At 39.0% G+C, this 19,236-nt stretch overlaps 1 non-coding gene across 1 annotated transcript; it reads left to right on the forward strand.

The window, feature by feature from the left end:
- Nucleotides 1-12,052: 12,052 nt before the first annotated feature.
- On the forward strand, nt 12,053-12,160 carry LOC130943167 (small nucleolar RNA R71). The gene has a single exon (XR_009071697.1). It is a non-coding gene; the product is annotated as a small nucleolar RNA R71 (small nucleolar RNA).
- Nucleotides 12,161-19,236: the final 7,076 nt, after the last annotated feature.

A 19,236-nucleotide genomic window follows, 5' to 3' on the forward strand; every position in this document is an offset into this window, starting at 1 on the left:
AACTATTGGGTGTTATTAATTATAAGTCAATGCTAATTTTTATGATACTTGTATTCTATTTGCATTGATATGCACTTATATTGTCTTTCATTACCCACACTCTCTCCCCCATTATTGCAATTTTTGCACTATTCATATGCCAGTTGCTTCTACTATTTTCTCACTTACATGTTGTAGCTACCATGTAGTTGGGATCCTCACTCATTGGCATCAAATCACCCATATTCTATTTGTTTTCCTATCATTGTTTGTGGGTTACTCTTCTTCCTTTCTCTCGTCTTTCAAGATGGCCATCAAGAAAGAAAAAGGAACAGCTTTAAATGGGGTGAACAACAAGTCCATTTGCATAATCCATTACAGAAAAAGCATCACTTGTAGCAACCCGTCCACTTGCACATCTCAGCATGCACCGAGGACAGTGCAATCTTTAAGTGTGGGGAGGTCGATACCGACTTCCGTGGGTAACTACTTCCTGTCCTAACACCAATGTTTAGTTTTCTTTATTAAATTAGTTATTGCATTTGCATATTTGATTGCATGTTTGTTTGATTTTATGCATATTTTACCAACTACTTGGTTGAAGTAATGATTTTCTTTTCCAAGAAATTATTTTATAACATTTCACTAACTTGAACTATAACTTTTGTGAAACTTGTTTGAAGAAATTTTATTTTGGAATATGGTTTAGAGCTCGAACACACAAAACCATTAAGATTTTGAGCCTATTTGATTGGTTGTATTTTATCAACCAAATATTCTGTTTTGGTGTGTTTTGTTCTCTCTAAAATTATTATCTTTGTCTTGCTTGATTTTATATTTCCATTATTTAATGTATGCATGCACTTATATGATTGAGGCCTTGTTTCACTTAGCTTACATACCCATATGGTTTTACCCTTTCATTATCCTTTGCAAACTAAAGTTGAGCCTATTTTACCCCATTTGTTCTTTATTTTAGTACATCATTAACTCTAAGCGAAAAAACAATAATGTCCTTAATTTGAATCCTTGGTTACCTTTTCCTCAATTTATGTTTGTTTGTTTTATACAGTAACCTGAGCCCCGATACCCACCAGCTGAAGGTGGAGCCTTATATTTTTTCACCCTCAGATTGAGTGCATGCACGAAGGACCGTGCAACGTTTAAGTGTGGGGGAGGATCCACAATTTTGGGACGTAAATTTTCTCTTCCTAAACACTTTGCATCATTTTCTTGTTTCGATAGCTATGTTTTTGTGAATATTTTCTTAGTATTTCATTGTATTATACTTTGCTTGGTTTGATTATATATACATCTTAGCTTTCTTATAGTTTATTGTAGTAAATATTTGCATTTGTATTTGCATGGTAGAGTAAATAAGTTTGGTAAAACAACAAAGAATTTTCAAGAAATCCCTTTCAGGGCATTCCTTTGATTAGATTTGAAAACTTATTTTTAAACTTGCATGAAGTATTTTTATGGAACATAGAAAAGAGCTTGAACAAAACACCAAGTAAGATTTGAGCCTTAATTGTATGGTTGTACATCTTCAACCATAAATTTTGTTCTTGTGTGTTATACTCCTTTCATGATTGTAATCTTAGATTTGCTTGAATCTTTATGTCCTAAATTTGATGTTTTGAATGCATTTAGTATGATTGAGGCCATCTTTGAAATTAAACTCATAAACCCATATGGCCAACCCTTACATCTACCTTTGTAAACCACTTTTGAGCCTTTAATTCCCCTTTTGTTCTAATATTAAGCACATCTTTTGCCCTAAGCAAAAAACCATTATTGTCCATTAATCATATCTTTGATTAGCTTGGGTTTGAAGAGTGTGTGTCAATTATGTGTGGGAAAAATTTGTGGAAAACATTGGTAGAAAGTTAGTTTGGGTATTCATTGAGAAAATTTGGAAAAATGGAAAAACACTCATGCATTCATCATTTAAAACATATGCATCCCTCTTTGATGACAAAAGAAAAGAGAAACTTTGATGTATATATATATAAAAGAAGAAGAAAAGAAAATAAAAATGTTAAATAAAGGATGCATATGTGTATGAATTGGAAAGAAGATACATGAGTGAATATGAGAAAAGAAATAAATGGGAAGTTAGGTTGTTCTCTTTTGTCTACATAGGTTGATATATGATTAGGTGGGATACTTGAGCTAATCAAAGATCAATCTATTAACCCACTTAACCGTATTAATCATACCTTAAACCTAGTGATGATTGGAATTTTGACGGTTTAGAATTTCACAAATGAATTCTTGTTGCAAGTATAGTTTCCAAACCAACAATAATCCTTTCATACAAAAGATTGTTTGTCACAAGTAACAAACCCCTAAAATTAATAACCAAAGTATTCAAACCTTGGGTCGTTCTCCCTAGGAATTGTAATGAAGTGTTTTGTTATTGGTTGTGAGTTATTTTTGGGGTTTTAATAAGAAACATGAAAGATAAATGGCAAGAAAGTAAACTAAGGCCTAAAAAGGTCTTGGCAAGGGTTGGTGGTCAAGGATCTCTATCCTAATCACTAACCACAATATGAGAATTGGCAAGGATTAATCTCATTAAATCATCCTCTAACTAGTAGTAAAGGAAAGTCAAATGAGCTATATCAATCCTAGTCCATAAGTCCTAACTCTCCACTAATTCAATTAGTGAGAACTAGAGTCAATGGATCCCAATCATCAATTACTTGGACATTAGTAACTCAAGAGTTCCTAAGTTACCTTTCCAAGCCAAGAACATAAAACTCTACTCTAAAATCCAACCAAGCATTTTCTCAAAACTTGGAAGGCACAAAATAAAAGCATAGTAAATCAACAACAAGAATTAATTCTAACAACAATCAAATGTAAAGAATTAACAACAACAATTAAAGGAAACAAGATCTACATGAATTACCTCTTATTGAATTGAAAGAAAATGGAAGGAACAATAGTAGATCTACAACAAAACATAAGAACAACATAAAGGAAATTACAACAAAAGAATGGAAGAATGGTGAATCTAACAACAAGGAATTGAGAAGATAGAAGTAGAAGAAGGTGAATTAAAATCTAGATCTAAGAACTAAGCCTAATCCTAATCCTAATCCTAGAGAGAAGTGAGAGCTTCTCTCTCTAGAAACTAACTCTAACTACTAAACTAAGCTAAACTAAACTAATGGTAACTAACTTGTGTTTCCCTCTTTATTCCTTGGGTTAAATAGCATCAGAAATGAGTTAGATTGGGCCCACAAGGCTTTAGAATTTGCTGGCCACGTTTTGCTTTAAGTGAACTAGGTGGCAGCAATGGCGCGTGCGCGTACTATGCGTGTACACGTCACCATGCGCTGTTCAACCATAGCAAATCTTATATTGTTTTGAAGCCCCGGATGTTAGCTTTCTAACCCAACAGGAACTGCATCATTTGGACCTCTGTACCTCAAGTTATGGTCGTTTAAGTGCGAAGAGGTCGGCTTGACAGCTTTCCAGTTCTTTCATTTCTTCATGAGTTCTCCAACTTTTCATGCTTTCTTTCTTCATTCCCTTGATCCAATCTTTGCCTCCTAAACCTTAAATCACTTAACAAACATATCAAGGCATCTAATAGAATCAAGGTGAATTAAATTTATTTATTTTAAGACCTAAAAAGCATGTTTTCACTCTTAAGCACAATTAAAGGAGAATATACAAAACCATGCTAATTCATTGGGTAAATGTGAGAAAAGGTCTACAAAATACTCTAAATTCAATACAGGATAAACCGTCAAATTGGGTTTTATCACCTAGCCCGGTTACAACCCTCCAAAGACCTCATGATATTTGTTTTCATGCATCAAGTATTAGTTGATTATTAAATGACTTGCAAATCTTTGAAAAACATTATTAAAGGAGCATTGAGTGATTAAGCCCTACACACTACGCGACTGAGTGTATACACATCCGGTGAGGGGTTCGATCACTCAATTCTATGATTCCATCTCTTATCTTGTGTCTTCTTGCAAGTTCTTGAAAGTAATTTTTGAAAATTTCAAATAAAATCTTTGGGCATTGATCATATTGCTATATTTTCTTGTCTTGGCCTTAAGTTTTATTTTGGATTGATTGAAATTCTCTTATTTGTTGTTGCCAAACTCAATAGGAACCATAGTATAGATATAGATAGATATTATGTTGCATAGTTGCATGCACATAGGTAGTTGCATTGAATAAGTTGCTTACCCTTTTACCCTTCTTCTTTGATTGTACTTAGCATGAGGACATGCTATTGTTTAAGTGTGGGAGAATTGATAAATCCATATTTGACAATATATTTTGGTTTAATTTGAGTATATTTTATCACATAAACCCACATTTATTCATCCAGATAGCATACTTTTGTATCTTCTCTCTAAATTATGTCCAATTGTGAAAACATGCTATTTTAAGCTTAATTTAATCAATTTTATTCCACTTTCCATTCAATACCTTGATGTGTTTGATGAGTGATTTCAGGTGTAATAGGTAGGAATGGCTTGATAAGAGTGGAAGAAAAGCATGAAATTGGGAGAAAACATGAAGAAATCAAAGGAGAGAAGCATTTCAGAGTGTGTCCACGCACACTTTCTGTGCGTACTGACGATCGAAATTTCCTATCGGTAAAGAAATATAAACGCGTTGTAAGTATAACTTCTAAACCAACAGAAAATCCTTTCGTACAAACGTTTGGTTGTTACAAGTAACAAACCCAATCAAATTTATAAACCGAAGTATTCAAACCTCGGGTCGTCTTCTCAAGAAATTGCAGGAAAGTATGATTTATTATTGGTTATGAAAAATATGGAAAACAGTACTTTGGGTTTTGAAAGGGTTTTGAAGAGGAGAAATAGATTGCAGGAAATTAATAAATTAACAACTAATAAAACTCTTGGTGAGGTATGAAAACTGGAAGTCCTATCCTAGTTATCCTTATCAATGGTGTTGAGAATTATATTTTTGCTCCCACTAAGTCAACCTCTAGTTATGAAGGTCAGTTAAGTGGACAAATTAATTTAACACCTAAAGTCCTAGTCAACTCCTTAAGGAAAGACTAGAGTTATAGGAATCTAAATTAATCAGCAAGAATAACAATTATCAATCACAATGAGTTTGATAACTCAAAAGTTACCAATTAATCAACCAAAACCAAGAAGGGGAAAATCTAAATTATTTATATAAATAAAGGAAAGCAATCATGAGTCTGAAATACCTCAAATTATATTAATTAAGAAAATCATAACATGAATGGTCCATAAGCCAATTTGGCAACATATATAATTAACAAATAAGAGAAGTCAAAATAAAGGAATATTGAACCTGATATGAAGATGAGATAATCCTAAAGTTAAGACAAACTCTAAATCCTAAATCCTAATCCTAAGAGAGAGGAGAGAACATCTCTCTCTAAAAGCTACATCTAAAAACTAAAACTCTCTCTATCCATGTATGTTGTATGATGTATTCTCTATATATTTCATGAATGGATGGATTCCTCCATTTATAACCCTTTAATCTGTGTTCTCTGGGCTTAGATCTGGACCAAAAGGGGTCCAGAAGTTGCTGGGGCCGACTTCTACAAATTTTGCAGATCGCGCACGTCACGCATCCGCATGGGTCACACGGTCGCGTCATCTGGAGTGTTGCTCTTCCACGCGGTTGCATCAGTCATGCGTCCGCGTCAGTTGTGTTTCACAAGTCACGCGTTCGCGTTGTCCATGCGCTCGCGTCTGGTGCGCGAAATTGTGATCAATACTTTTTAATACACGAAATAATCCCTAGTAATGGCTCCAAAGACTTGGTGCTCAATACCATGGCATAAACACAACTTCGCACAACTAACCAGCAAATGCACTGGGTCGTCCAAGTAATAAACCTTACGTGAGTAAGGGTCGATCCCACGGAGATTGTTGCTATGAAGCAAGCTATGGTTACCTTGTAAATCTCAGTCAGGCAGACTCAAATGGGTATAGATGATGAATAAAGCATAAAGATAAAGATAGAGATACTTATGTATATCATTGGTGAGAGTTTCAGATAAGCGTATGAAGATGCCTTCCCTTCCGCCTCTCTGCTTTCCTACAGTCTTCATCCAATCCTTCTTACTCCTTTCCATGGCAAGCTCATGTAGGGTTTCACCGTTGTCAGTGGCTACCTCCCATCCTCTCAGTGAAAATGTTCCCATGCTCTGTCACAGCATATGGCTAATCAGCTGTCGGTTCTCGGTCAGGCCGGAATAAAATCCATCGATCCTTTTGCAACTGTCACTAACGCCCCGCCTGCTAGGAGTTTGAAGCACGTCACAGTCATTCAATCATTGAATCCTACTCAGAATACCACAGACAAGGTTAGACCTTCCGGATTCTCTTGAATGCCGCCATCAGTTCTCGCCTATACCACGAAGACTCTGATCTCACGGAATGGCTGGCTCGTTTGTCAGGCGATCAACCATGCATCGTGTATCAGGAATCCAAGAGATATTCACTAAGCCTCGGATGCTTGTAGAACAAGAGTGGTTGTCAGTCACCTTGTTCATGAGTGAGAATGATGATGAGTGTCACGGATCATCAAATTCATCATGTTGAAGAACAAGTGATATCTTGGACAAAGAACAAGCGGAATTGAATAGAAGAACAATAGTAATTGCATTAATACTCGAGGTACAGCAGAGCTCCACACCTCAATCTATGGTGTGTAGAAACTCCACCGTTGAAAATACATAAGAACAAGGTCTAGGCATGGCCGTGAGGCCAGCCTCCCAGTGATCTAAGATAGCATAAAACTCAAAGATAGCTACCAAGATTCTTCGATGAAAATACAATAGTAAAAGGTCCTACTTATAGAAAACTAGTAGCCTAGGGTGTACAGAGATGAGTAAATGACATAAAAATCCACTTCCGGGCCCACTTGGTGTGTGCTTGGGCTGAGCAATGAAGCATTTTCGTGTAGAGACTCTTCTTGGAGTTAAACGCCAGCTTTTATGCCAGTTTGGGCGTTTAACTCCCATTTAGGTGCCAGTTCCGGCGTTTAACGCTGGAATTTCTTGAGGTGACTTTGAACGCCGGTTTGGGCCATCAAATCTTGGGCAAAGTATGGACTATCATATATTGCTGGAAAGCCCAGGATGTCTACTTTCCAACTCCATTGAGAGCGCGCCAATTGGGCTTCTGTAGCTCCAGAAAATCCACTTCGAGTGCAGGGAGGTCAGAATCCAACAGCATCTGCAGTCCTTTTGAGTCTCTGGATCAGATTTTTGCTCAGATCCCTCAATTTCAGCCAGAAAATACCTGAAATCACAGAAAAACACATAAACTCATAGTAAAGTCCAGAAAAGTGAATTTTAATTAAAAACTAATAAAAATATACTAAAAACTAACTAAAAGATACTAAAAACATACTAAAAATAATGCCAAAAAGCGTACAAATTATCCGCTCATCACAACACCAAACTTAAATTGTTGCTTGTCCCCAAGCAACTGAAGATCAAATAGGATAAAAAGAAGAGAATATGCAATGAACTCCAAAAACATCTATGAAGATCAGTATTAATTAGATGAGCGGGGCTTTTAGCTTTTTGCCTCTGAATAGTTTTGGCATCTCACTCTATCCTTTGGGACTCAGAATGATTGGCTTCTTTAGGAGCTTAGAATCCAGATAGTGTTATTGATTCTCCTAGTTAAGTATGATGATTCTTGAACACAGCTACTTCATGAGTCTTGGCCGTGGCCCAAAGCACTCTGTCTTCCAGTATTACCACCGGATACATACATGCCACAGACACATAATTGGGTGAACCTTTTCAGATTGTGACTCAGCTTTGCTAGAGTCCCCAATTAGAGGTGTCCAGGGTTCTTAAGCACACTCTTATTGCCTTGGATCACAACTTTATTTCTTTCTTTTTCTTTCTTTTTTTTTCTTTTCTTTTCTTCTTTTTTTTCGGTTTTTTTTTTCGCCTCTTCTTTTTCTTTTTTTTTTCACTGCTTTTTCTTGCTTCAAGAATCATTTTTATGATTTTTCAGATCCTCAGTAACATGTCTCCTTTTTCATCATTCTTTCAAGAGCCAACATTCATGAACCACAAATTCAAAAGACATATGCACTGTTCAAGCATACATTCAGAGAACAAAAGTGTTGCCACCACATCAAAATAATTAAACTGTTATAAAATTCAAAATTCATGCAATTCTTTTCCTTTTCAATTAAGAACAATCTCTAAGAAAGGTGATGGATTCATAGGACATTCATAACTTTAAGGCATAGACACTAAGACACTAATGATCATAAGACACAAACATAGATAAACATAAAGCATAATTTTTTCGAAAAACAGAAAAATAAAGAACAAGGAGATTAAAGAACGGGTCCACCTTAGTGATGGCGGCTTGTTCTTCCTCTTGAAGGTCTTATGGAGTGCTTGAGCTCCTCAATGTCTCTTCCTTGTCTTTGTTGCTCCTCTCTCATGATTCTTTGATCTTCTCTAATTTCATGGAGGAGGATGGAATGTTCTTGGTGCTCCACCCTTAGTTGTCCCATGTTGGAACTCAATTCTCCTAGGGAGGTGTTTAGTTGCTCCCAATAGTCTTGTGGAGGAAAGTGCATCCCTTGAGGAATCTCAGGGATCTCAGGATGAGTGGGGTCTCTTGTGTGCTCCATCCTCTTCTTAGTGATGGGCTTGTCCTCATCAATAGGGGTGTCTCACTCTATGTCAACTCCAACTGAATAACAGAGGTGACAAATGAGATGAGGGAAGGCTAACCTTGCCAAGGTGGAAGACTTGTCCGCCACCTTGTAGAGTTCTTGAGCTATGATCTCATGAACTTCCACTTCTTCTCCAATCATGATGCTATGAATCATGATGGCCCGGTCTAAAGTAACTTCGGACCGGTTGCTAGTGGGAATGATTGAGCGTTGGATAAACTCCAACCATCCTCTAGCCACGGGTTTGAGGTCATGCCTTCTCAATTGAACCGGCTTCCCTCTTGAATCTCTCTTCCATTGTGTGCCCTCTTCACATATGACTGTGAGGACTTGGTCCAACCTTTGATCAAAGTTGACCCTTCTAGTGTAAGGATGTTCATCTCCTTGCATCATGGGCAAGTTGAATGCTAACCTTACATTTTCCGGACTAAAATCCAAGTATTTCCCCCGAACCATAGTGAGATAATTCTTTGGATCCGGGTTCACACTTTGATCATGGTTCTTGGTGATCCATGCATTGGCATAGAACTCTTGAACCATCAAGATTCCGACTTGTTGAATGGGGTTGGTAAGGACTTCCCAACCTCTTCTTCGGATCTCATGGCGGATCTCCGGATATTCACCCTTTTTGAGTGAAAAGGGGACCTCGGGGATCACCTTCTTCAAGGCCACAACTTCATAGAAGTGGTCTTGATGCACCCTTGAGATGAATCTATCTATCTCCCATGACTCGGAGGTGGAAGCTTTTGCCTTCCCTTTCCTCTTTCTAGAGGTTTCTCCGGCCTTGGATGCCATAAATGGTTATGGAAAAACGAAAAAGCAACGCTTTTACCACACCAAACTTAAAAGGTTTGCTCGTCCTCGAGCAAAAGAAGAAAGAAGAGAGTAGAAGAAGAAGAAATGAGGAAGAAGGGAGTGGCTTATGTATTCGGCCAAGGAGGGGGAGAAGTGATGTTTAGGTTGTGTAAAAATGAAGGAGTGAAGAAGGGTATTTATAGGAGAGAGGGGGGTAGGGTTCGGCCATTATGGGTGGGTTTGGGAGGGAAAGTGGTTTGAATTTGAAGGGTGAGGTAGGTGGGGTTTTATGAAGGATGGATGTGAGTGGTGAAGAGAAAGATGGGAGTTGATAGGTGAAGGGTTTTTGGGGAAGAGGTATTGAGGTGATTGGTGAATGGGTGAAGAAGAAGAGAGAGAGTGGTGGGTTGGTGGGGATCCTGTGGGGTCCACAGATCCTGTGGTGTCAAGGAAAAGTCATCCCTGCACCAAATGGCTCTCAAAATCACGTTTTGAGCCATTTCTGGCGTTAAACGCCGGGCTGGTGCCCATTCCTGGCGTTTAACGCCAGGTTCTTGCCCTTTTCTGGCGTTTAACGCCAGTCTGGTGCCCCTTTCTGGCGTTAAACGCCCAGAATGGTGCCAGACTGGGCGTTAAACGCCCAACTGCTAGCCTCACTGGCGTTTAAACGCCAGTGGGTTCTTCCTCCAGGGTGTGCTGTTTTTCTTCCTATTTTTCATTCTATTTTTGCTTTTTTAATTGATTTTGTGACTTCTTATGATCATCAACCTACAAAATAAGATAAAATAACAAAGAAAAATATATAAAATATAACATTGGGTTGCCTCCCAACAAGCGCTTCTTTAATGTCAGTAGCTTGACAGAGGGCTCTCATGGAGCCTTACAGATACTCAGAGCAATGTTGGAACCTCCCAACACCAAACTTAGAGTTTGAATGTGGGGGTTCAACACCAAACTTAGAGTTTGGTTGTGGCCTCCCAACACCAAACTTAAAGTTTGACTGTGGGGGCTCTGTTTGACTCTGATTTGAGAGAAGCTCTTCATGCTTCTTCTCCATGGTGACAGAGGGATATCCTTGAGCCTTAAACACAGAGGATTCTTCATTCACTTGAATGATCAGTTCACCTCCATCAACATCAATCACAGCCTTTGCTGTGGCTAGGAAGGGTCTACCAAGGATGATGGATTTATCCATGCACCTTCCAGTCTCTAGGACTATAAAATCAGTAGGGATGTAATGGTCTTCAACTCTTACCAAAACATTCTCTACAAGTCCATGAGCTTGTTTTCTTGAGTTGTCTGCCATCTCTAGTGAGATTCTTGCAGCTTGTACCTCAAAGATCCCTAGCTTCTCCATTACAGAGAGAGGCATGAGGTTCACACTTGACCCTAAGTCACACAGAGCCTTCTTGAAGGTCATGGTGCCTATGGTACAAGGTATTGAAAACTTCCCAGGATCTTGTCTCTTTTGAGGTAATTTCTGCCTAGACAAGTCATCCAGTTCTTTGGTGAGCAAAGGAGGTTCATCTTCCCAAGTCTCATTTCCAAATAACTTGTCATTTAGCTTCATGATTGCTCCATGGTATTTAGCAACTTGCTCTTCAGTGACATACTCATCCTCTTCAGAGAAAGAATACTCATCAGAGCTCATGAAGGGCAGAAGTAAGTCCAATGGAATCTCTATGGTCTCATTTTGAGCCTCAGATTCCCATGGTTCCTCACTAGGGAACTCATTGGAGGTCAGTGCATGCCCATTGAGGCCTTCCTCAGTGGCGTTCACTTCCTCTCCCTCCTCTCCAAATTCGGCCATGGTTATGGCTTTGCACTCTCCTTTTGGATTTTCTTCTGTATTGCTTGGAAGAGTACTTGCAGGGAGTTCAGTAACTTTCTTGCTCAGCTGTCCCACTTGTGCCTCCAAATTCCTAATGGAGGACCTTGTTTCAGTCATGAAACTTTGAGTGGTTTTGATCAGATCAGAAACCATGGTTGCTAAGTCAGAGGGGTTCTGCTTAGAGTTCTCTGTCTGTTGCTGAGAAGATGATGGAAAAGGCTTGCTATTGCTAAACCTGTTTCTTCCACCATTGTTGTTGTTGAAACCTTGTTGAGGTCTCTCTTGATTCTTCTATGAGAAATTTGGGTGATTTCTTCATGAAGAATTATAGGTGTTTCCATAGGGTTCTCCTAGGTAATTCACCTCTTCCATTGAAGGATTCTCAGGATCATAAGCTTCTTCCTCAGATGAAGCATCCTTAGTACTGCTTGGTGCATTTTGCATTCCAGACAGACTTTGAGAAATCAAATTGACTTGTTGAGTCAATATCTTGTTCTGAGCCAAAATGGCATTCAGAGTATCAATCTCAAGAACTTCTTTCTTCTGACTTGTCCCATTGTTCACAGGATTTCTTTCAGAAGTGTACATGAATTGGTTATTTGCAACCATTTCAATGAGTTCCTGAGCCTCTGTAGGCGTCTTCTTCAGATGAAGAGATCCTCCAGCAGAGCTATCCAAAGACATCTTGGATAGTTCAGAGAGACCATCATAGAAAATACCTATGATGCTCCATTCAGAAAGCATGTCTGAAGGACACTTTCTGATTAATTGTTTGTATCTTTCCCAAGCTTCATAGAGGGATTCTCCATCCTTCTGTCTGAAGGTATGGACTTCCACTCTAAGCTTACTCAATTTTTGAGGTGGAAAGAACTTTGCCAAGAAGGCATTGACTAGCTTTTCCCATGAGTCTAGACTTTCTTTAGGTTGTGAGTCCAACCATGTCCTAGCTCTGTCTCTTACAGCAAAAGGGAATAGCATAAGTCTATAGACCTCAGGGTCTACCCCATTAGTCTTGACTGTGTCACAGATTTGCAAGAACTCAGCTAAAAACTGATGAGGATCTTCCAATGGAAGTCCATGGAACTTGCAATTCTGTTGCATTAGAGAAACTAACTGAGGCTTAAGCTCAAAGTTGTTTGCTCCAATGGCAGGGATAGAGATGCTTCTCCCATGGAAATTGGGAGTAGGTGCAGTAAAGTCACCCAGCACCTTCCTTGCATTGTTGTTGTTTTCGGCTGCCATGTCTTCTTCTTCTTTGAAGATTTCTGTTAGGTCCTTTACAGAAAGTTGTGCCTTAGCTTCTCTTAGTTTTCGCTTCAAGGTCCTTTCAGGTTCAGGGTCAGCTTCAACAAGAATGCCTTTGTCTTTGTTCCTGCTCATATGAAAGAGAAGAGAACAAGAAAATGTGGAATCCTCTATGTCACAGTATAGAGATTCCTTGAGGTGTCAGAGGAAAAGAAAAATAGAAGAAAGAAGAAGGAGAAGAATTCGAACTTTAATTAAATGGAGTTCGAATTGTGCATTAAGAAGGAGTAGTACTCCATAAATAGAAGGATGTGGGAGGAAGGGAAGAGAATTTTTGAAAATTCAATTAAAAATATTTTGAAAACATTTTGAAAAATTGATTGATAATTTTCGAAAATTCAAAGTGAAAAAGAAATCAAGTGATTTTTGAAAAAGATTTTGAAATTAGAAGTTAAAAAGATTTGATTGAAAACTTATTTTGAAAAAGATGTGATTAAAAAGATATGATTGAAAAGATTTGATTTGAAAACAATTTTAAAAGATATGATTTAAAAACAATTTTTAAGAGATTTGATTCTGAAAATTAATGGCTTGCCTAACAAGAAAAGATATGATTCAAACATTAAACCTTTCTCAACAGAAAAGGCAACATACTTGAAATGTTCAATCAAATCATTAATTGTTAGTAAGTATCTTTGAAAAAGAGAAAGAAATTGACTTTGAAAACATTTGATTGAAAGGATATGATTTGAAAAAGATTTGATTTTGAAAAACTTTGAAAACTTGAAAAAAATTAATTTGAAAAACAAAATCTTCCCCCTAGTGCCATCCTGGCGTTAAACGCCCAGAATGGTATCCATTCTGGCGTTTAACGCCCAAAATTCTACCTTTTTGGGCGTTAAACGCCCAACCAGGTACCCTGGCTGGCGTTTAAACGCCAGTCTGTCTTCTTCACTGGGCATTTTTGAATGCTCAGCTTTTTCTGTGTGATTCCTCTGCAGTATGTTCTGAATCTTCAATTTTTTGTATTATTGACTTGAAAAGACACAAATTAAAAATATTTTTGGATTTTTTTAATAATCAAAATGCAACAAGAATCAAATAACCATGCATGCAAGACACCAAACTTAGCAGTTTGTATACTACTGACACTATATGAGACACATAAACGCTCAAGTCAAAAGAATTCAAAGATCAGAGTAAGAAATCATCAAGAATTACTTGAAGATCCTTAAGACACATGAATGAATGTATGCAATTGACACCAAACTTAAGATGAGACACTAGACTCAAGCAAGAAACATAAAATATTTTTGGTTTTTATGATTTTGTGAATTTTTTTGTGATTTTCGAAAATTAAGTGGAAAAAGATATCAAATTCTTAATGAGAATTCCAGGAATCAGTGCAATGCTAGTCTAAGACTCCGGTCCAGGAATTAGACATGGCTTCACAGCCAGCCAAGCTTTCAAAGAAAGCTTCGGTCCAAAACACTAGACATGGCCAAAGGCCAGCCAAGCCTTAGCAGATCACTGCTCCAAAAGCACGATTGATAAAAAATTAACAAGCTTCTGTGATGATAAGTTGAAACCTCGGTCCAATGAGATTAGACATGGCTTCTCAGCCAGCCAGATTTCAACAAATCATCATGAAACTCTAGAATTCATCTTCAAGAATTTCGAAAAAAAAAAAAATAAATACCTAATCTAAGCAACAAGATGAACCGTCAGTTGTCCATACACAAACAATCCCCGGCAACGGCGCCAAAAACTTGGTGCTGTTGCTGGATTTTGGCACTGATGTCACCGGACCAAAAGCTTGCTCAAAACTCGAACAATCCCCGGCAACGGTGCCAAAAACTTGGTGCGCGAAATTGTGATCAATACTTTTTAATACACGAAATAATCCCTAGTAATGGCTCCAAAGACTTGGTGCTCAATACCATGGCATAAACACAACTTCGCACAACTAACCAGCAAGTGCACTGGGTCGTCCAAGTAATAACCTTACGGGTAAGGGTCGATCCCACGGAGATTGTTGCTATGAAGCAAGCTATGGTCACCTTGTAAATCTCAGTCAGGCAGACTCAAATGGGTAGATGATGAATAAAGCATAAATAAAGATGAGATACTTATGTATATCATTGGTGAGAGCTTCAGATAAGCGTATGAAGATGCCTTCCCTTCCGCCCTCTGCTTTCCTACAGTCTTCATCCAATCCTTCTTACTCCTTTCCATGGCAAGCTCATGTAGGGTTTCACCGTTGTCAGTGGCTACCTCCCATCCTCTCAGTGAAAATGTTCCCATGCTCTGTCACAGCATATGGCTAATCAGCTGTCGGTTCTCGGTCAGGCCGGAATAAATCCATCGATCCTTTGCGTCTGTCACTAATGCCCCGCCTGCTAGGAGTTTGAAGCACGTCACAGTCATTCAATCATTGAATCCTACTCAAATACACAAACAAGGTTAGACCTTCCGATTCTCTTGATGCCTCCATCAGTTCTCGCCTATACCACGAAGACTCTGATCTCACGGAATGGCTGGCTCGTTTGTCAGGCGAGCACTCGTTTGTCAGGCGATCAACCATGCGTCGTGTATCAGGAATCCAAGAGATATTCACTAAGCCTCGTATGCTTGTAGAACAAGAGTGGTTGTCAGTCACTTTGTTCATAAGTGAGAATGATGATGAGTGTCACGGATCATCACATTCATCAAGTTGAAGAACAGGTGATATCTTGGAACAAGAACAAGCGGAATTGAATAGAAGAACAATAGTAATTGCATTAATACTCGAGGTACAGCAGAGCTCCACACCTTAATCTATGGTGTGTAGAACTCCACCGTTGAAAACATAAGAACAAGAGTGATCATTGGTTTCGGCCCCAAAGAGGGAGCCAGAAGAACCAAGATGAAATACAATAGTAAAAGGTCCTACTTATAGAAACTAGTAGCCTAGGTGTACAGAGATGGGTAAATGACATAAAAATCCACTTCCGTGCCCACTTGGTGTGTGCTTGGGCTGAGCAATGAAGCATTTTCGTGTAGAGACTCTTCTTGGAGTTAAACGCCAGCTTTTATGCCAGTTTGGGCGTTTAACTCCCATTTAGGTGCCAGTTCCGGCGTTTAACGTTGGGATTTCTGAGGGTGACTTTGAACGCCGGTTTGGGCCATCAAATCTTGGGCAAAGTATGGACTATCATATATTGCTGGAAAGTCCAGGATGTCTACTTTCCAACGCCATTGAGAGCGCGCCAATTGAGCTTCTGTAGCTCCAGAAAATCCACTTCGAGTGTAGGGAGGTCAGAATCCAACAGCATCTGCAGTCCTTTTCAGTCTCTGAATCAGATTTTTGCTCAGATCCCTCAATTTCAGCCAGAAAATACCTGAAATCACAGAAAAACACACAAACTCATAGTAAAGTCCAGAAAAGTGAATTTTAACTAAAAACTAATAAAAATATAATAAAAACTAACTAAAAGATACTAAAAACATACTAAAAACAATGCCAAAAAGCGTACATATTATCCGCATCACAACACAAACTTAAATGTTGCTTGTCCTCAAGCAACTGAAAATCAAATAAGATAAAAGAAGAATATACTATAGACTCCAAATTATCAATGAAACTTAGCTCCAAATTAGATGAGCGGGACTAGTAGCTTTTTGCCTCCGAACAGTTTTGGCATCTCACTCTATCCTTTGAAATTCAGAATGATTGGCTTCTTTAGGAACTCAGAATCCAGATAGTGTTATTGATTCTCCTAGTTAAGTATGATGATCTTGAACACAGCTACTTATTGAGTCTTGGCCGTGGCCCAAAGCACTCTGTCATCCAGTATTACCACCGGATACATACATGCCACAGACACATAATTGGGTGAACCTTTTCAGATTGTGACTCAGCTTTGCTAGAGTCCCCAATTAGAGGTGTCCAGGGTTCTTAAGCACCTCTTTTTGCCTTGGATCACAACTTTATTTCTTTTTTTCTTTCTTTTTCTTTTTCTCCCCTTTTTCGTTTTTTTTTTTCGCTTGCTTCTCTTTTTTGTATTCACGGCTTTTTCTTGCTTCAAGAATCATTTTTATGATTTTTCAGATCCTCAGAACATGTCTCCTTTTCATCATTCTTTCAAGAGCCAACAATTTTACATTCATGAACAACAAATTCAAAAGACATATGCACTGTTCAAGCATACATTCAGAAAACAAAAAGTATTGTCACCACATCAAACTAATTAAGCTAGTTTTAAGATGAATTTGAAATCCTGTACTTCTTGTTCTTTTGTAATAAAAATAGTTTTTCATTTAAGAAAGGTGATGGATTCATATTCATAGCTTTAAGGCATAGACACTAAGACACTAATGATCATAAACACAAACATAGACAAACATAAGCATGAAAATTTCGAAAAACAGAAAATAAAGAACAAGGAGATTAAAGAACGGGTCCACCTTAGTGATGGCGGCTGTTCTTCCTCTTGAAGATCCTATGGAGTGCTTGAGCTCCTCAATGTCTCTTCCTGTCTTTGTTGCTCCTCTCTCATGATTCTTTAATCTTCTCTAATTTCATGGAGGAGAATGGAGTGTTCTTGGTGCTCCACCCTTAGTTGTCCCATGTTGGAACTCAATTCTCCTAGGGAGTTGTTGATTTGCTCCCAATAGTTTTGTGGAGGAAAGTGCATCCCTTGAGGTGAATCTCTCCATCTCCCATGACTCGGAGGTGGAAGCTTTTGCCTTTCCTTTCCTCTTTCTAGAGGTTTCTCCGGCCTTGGATGCCATAAATGGTTATGGAAAAACAAAAAGCAATGCTTTTACCACACCAAACTTAAAAGGTTTGCTCATCCTCGAGCAAAAGAAGAAAGAAGAGAGTAGAAGGAGAAGAAATGAGGAAGAAGGGAAAGGCTTTGTGTTCGGCCAAAGAGGGGGAGAAGTGGTGTGTAGGTTGTGTGAAAATAAAGGGGTGAAGAAGGGTTTTATGAAGGATGGAGGTGAGTGGTGAAGAAAAGAGAGAGTGGTGGGGTTGGTGGGGATCCTGTGGGGTCCACGGATCCTGGGGTGTCAAGGAAAAGTCATCCCTGCACCAATTGGCATCAAAAATCACGTTTTGAGCCATTTCTGGCGTTAAACGCCGGGCTGGTGCCCATTTCTGACGTTTAACGCCAGGTTCTTGCCCTTTTCTGGCGTTTAACGCCAGTCTGGTGCCCCTTTCTGGCGTTAAACGCCCAGAATGGTGCCAGACTGGGCGTTAAACGCCCAACTACTAGCCTCACTGGCGTTTAAACGCCAGTGAATTCTTCCTCCAGGGTGTGCTGTTTTTCTTCCTGTTTTTCATTCTGTTTTTGCTTTTTCAATGGATTTTATGACTTCTTATGATCATCAACCTACAAAAAAAACATAAAATAACAAAAGAGAATATATAAAATATAATCATTGGGTTGCCTCCCAACAAGCGCTTCTTTAATGTCAATAGCTTGACAGAGGGCTCTCATGGAGCCTCACAGATACTCAGAGCAATGTCGGAACCTCCCAACACCAAACTTAGAGTTTGAATGTGGGGGTTCACACCAAACTTAGAGTTGGTTGTGGCCTCCCAACACCAAACTTAGAGTTTGACTGTGGGGCTCTGTTTGACTCTGATTTGAGAGAAGCTCTTCATGCTTCTTCTCCATGGTGACAGAGGGATATCCTTGGGCCTTAAACACCAAGGATTCTTCATTCACTTGAATGATCAGTTCACCTCCATCAACATCAATCACAGCCTTTGCTGTGGCTAGGAAGGGTCTACCAAGAATGATGGATTCATCCATGCACCTCCCAGTCTAGGACTATGAAATCAGTAGGGATGTAATGGTCTTCAACTTTACCAAAACATTCTCTACAAGTCCATGAGCTTGTTTTCTTGAGTTGTCTGCCATATCTAGTGAGATTCTTGCAGCTTGTACCTCAAAGATCCCTAGCTTCTCCATTACAGAGAGAGGCATGAGGTTCACACTTGACCCTAAGTCACACAGAGCCTTCTTGAAGGTCATGGTGCCTATGGTACAAGGTATTGAAAACTTCCCAGGATCTTGTCTCTTTTGAGGTAATTTCTGTCTAGACAAGTCATCCAGTTCTTTGGTGAGCAAAGGAGGTTCATCCTCCCAAGTCTCATTTCCAAATAACTTGTCATTTAGCTTCATGATTGCTCCAAGGTATTTAGCAACTTGCTCTTCAGTGACATACTCATCCTCTTCAGAGGAAGAATACTCATCAGAGCTCATGAAGGGCAGAAGTAAGTCCAATGGAATCTCTATGGTCTCATTTTGAGCCTCAGATTCCCATGGTTCCTCATTGGGGAACTTAGAGGAGTTTGGTGCACGCCTATTGAGGTCTTCCTCAGTGGCGTCCACTTCCTCTCCCTCCTCTCCAAATTCGGCCATGCTTATGGCCTTGCACTCTCCTTTTGGATTTTCTTCTGTGTTGCTTGGAAGAGTACTTGGAGGGGGTTCAGTAACTTTCTTGCTCAGCTGTCCCACTTGTGCCTCCAAATTCCTAATGGAGGACCTTGTTTCAGTCATAAAACTTTGAGTGGTTTTGATTAGATCAGAGACCATGGTTGCTAAGTCAGAGGGGTTCTGCTTAGAATTCTCTGTCTGTTGCTGAGAAGATGATGGAAAAGGCTTGCCATTGCTAAACCTGTTTCT

Source organism: Arachis stenosperma, chromosome 7 (assembly GCF_014773155.1).
Source record: "Arachis stenosperma cultivar V10309 chromosome 7, arast.V10309.gnm1.PFL2, whole genome shotgun sequence".
Lineage (NCBI taxonomy): Eukaryota > Viridiplantae > Streptophyta > Magnoliopsida > Fabales > Fabaceae > Arachis > Arachis stenosperma.